We start from the raw sequence: 4,682 nt of genomic DNA, 5'->3' as shown, positions 1-4,682 counted from the left end.
TCTGGATTGTCTGTCAGTAACAACTTCTCATTCTTTAAAATGCTTAAATAGCCCTGGATTCCCCTCCATAGTGATGACTTGTCTGGTTGAGAGGTATAGAGATGCTGAACTTTATGGTGTGTGGTTATTTTTGGTCCAAGACAGACTTTATCAGTATCAGAGTTTCACTTTGCAAAGTACAGACTTAATGAGAACTTTATTTTTTAATGTAAAATAACTAATGATGTTATTACTAATTGAACAGAAATACCTGCATATGTGATATTGATTCAGAAGAGTGATGCATCAAAGCAGAGTAAACCCATCTTGAAAAGTATTCCAGGACAGAATGTCAGTAACTACTATGAGTGTTTTTATTTTTATTTACTTTTTTTTCTGGACTTTCTCCAATTTTCTCAAATAATTAATCATGAATATTTAAGAAACATTTGGAAGGCACCATAGGAACTGCTTTGGGAAGAACAACAAAATTAGAAATATTGCACATACTTTCTAAAATGTTCTGTATTTTCCCCAACATTCTTCATGTAGCTACTGACCAGGTACATTCTTGCTATGAACTTTTAATCCACTGGTTAATGAACTTTTAATCCACTGAGTGATAAAGGAGCATTTCACTTTCTCCCTTGTAAATGAAAATGTAATGCAGAGCGTGTATCCTTGTAAAATAACGTTTCTCCTCCGTTCTCTCCTGTGTTTTACTTCTTGTCCATGATGCCCTGAGATCTCATCACATACAGGTTCTCTCTTGGATTAAGTTTGCACTTCAGTATAAAGCAGCTTCTCTCTAAAGCAATATGATTTATACACGGACAGATCACTCCAGTGACTGTTGGCAGTTGTCATCATGGACATGGTTTGGCTTTCTTTATCCTCTACAGTCCTCTAGTATTATCCCTAGTGACTTTTTCCTCAGACATCTCATGCCCATGTCCAATTCATGCCACACAGATCCTGAGAATCACACTGTACAGAAAGCATTTCAAATACTTTGAAGCAAAAATATTCAAATGCAAAATTTGGCATAGAAGTACCAAGGTCAAAGGCTGCAGACCACATGCTGTCATGCTGTCTGGTCAAGCTATTTTAGAGAGGATCCATTCATTGCAGTGTAGGCAAGAGCAATTCTGCACTGCCTGAGCTGTTGTGCTAGGATAGATGGCTGTATCTTCACGAAGAAGTATCTTGATACCAAGATTGTGGTTTGCAGCTGACATCATTTTTGTACAACAGTGTCTGTTCTGTAGCCCTAAATCCACTTGGACCAGATAAGCATTCCCATTCCTAAATTCCTTTAATCCCCTGTGCCTTAATCTCCTTAATCCCTTATGCCTGAATTCCCACTAATGCAACAACCTGGCACCTGATGGCTACTTTCACTCTGTAAGCAGTGCTAAATACATACTCTCCAGCTTGCCAACTGCTGGTAAAAGTCAAGGGGTAATGTGAATATTGCTCCTGATTTTGCATCCCATGAGTCAGTCAGGAAGGAAGTGAGAGATTTCTGCTATCAGAGTGAAAGCAGGCATAAGCACAGCCCTGCAGATCAGACAGCATTCTGGGGACACAAGGGGCTCTGGGATGTTTACTGTAAGAGGAATAAAGTGTCTGGAGAGCAGGACTCCGCTTCCACATCTCCATCCATGCTTACTTGTGCAGTCTTTTACAAATGTCCTTTGGCTTCGCTGTGCCACAACTTTCAGCAGAGGGAATATTTTCAATTTGCATTGTCTAAGGTCATTTCTAGTGAAGGTTAATGGGTTTTCTGTGACTCAGTTTGTGCACTGTATGACCTCACTTTCTCCTATTTTTCAGGAAATTGTTCTCTGCCAGAAGACACATTTATCGAGAGAGATGGGGAAAACAACTGCACGTAAAAGCTTCGTTATCTGCCATAATACCAGTCTCATGCAACATGTGCTCTTGTATCTTTTCATTTTGCACATGGTCCATCATCCTCTCTTAGGTGATGTAAGGCACATACATGAGCATTAGTAGTGGATGAGTACTCTACCCTCAAGGGATAACTTAGATATTAAAAATGTTTTATTATTTGGAGTTTTATTTTACCACATAAAGATGTCCAGATGGGGAAAAAAAGCCTTGCAGAGAAGGACTTGGGTGTACTGGTAGATTCACTGAACAAGAGGCAGAAGTGTGCCCTTATTGCAGAAAAGGACAACAGCCTCCTGAGTTGCATTAAAAAAGAGATTTGCTAGTATATCATCCTTCCCCTCTACTCAGCACTGGAGAGATCATACTTGTAGCACTGTTCTTGACTCCAAATTACATGAGAGATATGGAATATGGGAGCAAGTCAAGAGAACAGCCATGGAGATGATCATGGGACAGCGGCAGCTATCCTATAAGGAAAGGCTGAGAGAGCTGGGACTGTTTAGCTTGGGCAAGAGAAATTTAGGGGGGAGTTATACCAACAAAAATAAATACCTGAAGGTGGTGATCAGTGAGAGGACTCAAGGAAAATGGCATCAATCTATATCAGGGAAGTACTAGGAAAAGTTTATTTACTGAGGTGATTGGGCTCTGGAACAGGCTCCCAACCTGACATAGCTCCAAGCCTCTCAGAGTTCAAGGAGTGTTTGAATTATGCTCTTAGAGATATGGTTTGAATTCTGCGTGGTCCTGTGTGGAGTCAGGAGTAGGATTCCATGATCATTGTGGAACCCTTTCATCTCAGGATTCTATTATGATAATACCTTTCTTCAGTATGTGATCTCAGCATATCTTTAAAAAAATAGAACTGATAATACATTCTGGTACTCATTATATTGAATAGGCAGAACAGTTTTAATCCTGATGCCTATGACAGAAAAGTGAAGCTCAAAAAAGAATGATCCTTGTGGAACGATCCTGATTCTTTGACTATGACTGAACACTGGCACAGGTTGCCCAAAGAATATATGGAGTTTGCCTACTTAGAGATATTCAAAAGTTGGCTGAACATGGTCCTGGGCAACCTTTTCTAGGTGTCCCTGATCAAGAAGGTGGGTTGAAACAGATAATCACCAGATAATCTTCAGAGGTCCCTGCCAACCTCAACTACTCAAATGTTCTGTGGAATTCAAGTATCTGAGGCTATGAAATCCAGTCTCATATAAATGAGGCTTCAGAAGTCCCCTATGGTAAGAAAACTTGGATTTCGGTTGTAGTCCTTCTCTTTGTATTTTTAGTGATGGTGAGCTCAAGTGTTTATCACGTCATGATGCTCTCCTGGTTACTTATGAATAGAAGTTTCTTCTTTCATCCAGGCAAAATAGTGCCATTGTATGATGGGGCACTACTGCATGGTGTCTTCTGCTGAGAAATTCCTAGTGTTTGAGACCATCTCTGAGCCCAGTCTGGTGTATAAGTATATATATCGTATTACTGCCAGGGCAGACACATGTTCTTTACTACTCTGTTTTTCTCTGCTGAGTAAGAAACCACATAATCTGACCACAGTGATAACTAAAAGTATTTTGAAATGAATTTCTTCTCATGTAGCAAAGTCCACGCTTCCCATTCAGCATGAAATGAATCTCATTATGATGTTTCAAAATAAAGAATATATTTTCCTTGCAGTCCACTCCTTGTCTGTTAACTTCAAAGCAAATTATGTAAGCACTAAACACCCTGAAATAATTCAGCTATATAACATCATTTTATAGCATGACTCAGCATAGCTGCAGCCCCGTGCATAAAGAATACTGGAGCTCTAAAGGCTTTCTGCAGCCATAGGGCTTATTTCTTTTGGCTCTCAAGAAAATCCACTCTTGATTAAATCTAGAATAAAAGAATCATAGAATGGTTTGGGTTGGAAAGGACCTCTAAGATCATCTAGTTCCATCTCAACCCCGCCATAGGCAGGGACAACTCGCTCTAGACCAAATTGCTCACAGCCCCATCCAGCCTGGCCTTGAATGCTTCCAGGGAGGGGGCACCCACAGCCTGTCTGGGCAACCTGTTACAGTGTCTCACCACCCTCACAGTAAAGAATTTCTTCCCAATACTTAGCCTTAATCTACCCTCTTCCATTTTGAGGGCATTTCCCCTTGTCTACCCATCCTTATAAAAAATCCCTCCGCAGCTTTCCTGTAGGCCCACTTTAGGTACTGGAAGGCTGCTATAAGGTCTCCCCAGTGCCTTTTCTTCTGCAGACTGAATAGCCCCCACTGGAGAGTCTACTGGACTCTCTTACTGCTTTACTTATATTATAAATGAATATGGTTAGAGGAATTTGGGTGATTTAATCTATAAGTGGGTTTGATTTAGAATCTGAAAAACAGGCTGTTTAAAATTTGTATGCTGGGAGAGTACAGGAAAAAGCCATTGTTCTGCCTGGAACACATCTGAGTAATCTGTTACCATATGCTGGCCCAAACTAGCTGCCTTTTGAGATCTGAAGAAGGAAAGGTTGTAATAATTATGTTTGTTTTCTTTCTTTTCTTTTTTTTTTTTTTGGTTACTGAATTTTATCTTGAATCTGTTCAAACAGATTGGCTTCAGAACCATTTTAATGATGTACAAAAAGACTAATTAGCACGTAAAATGATATCTCAGTTACTCTTTACATTTCCGGGATATTCTCTGAGAATATGTTTGAGTAATTAGGATGTGGATGCCAAATGGTGGGAAGGAAACTCATTCCCAAGATAATTGACATATGTCTCATTTTCTCTAAT

The sequence above is a fragment of the Tympanuchus pallidicinctus genome, unplaced genomic scaffold (genome assembly GCF_026119805.1).
Source record: "Tympanuchus pallidicinctus isolate F22 unplaced genomic scaffold, pur_lepc_1.0 scaffold11, whole genome shotgun sequence".
Lineage (NCBI taxonomy): Eukaryota > Metazoa > Chordata > Aves > Galliformes > Phasianidae > Tympanuchus > Tympanuchus pallidicinctus.
This window is presented reverse-complemented; position numbering follows the sequence as displayed.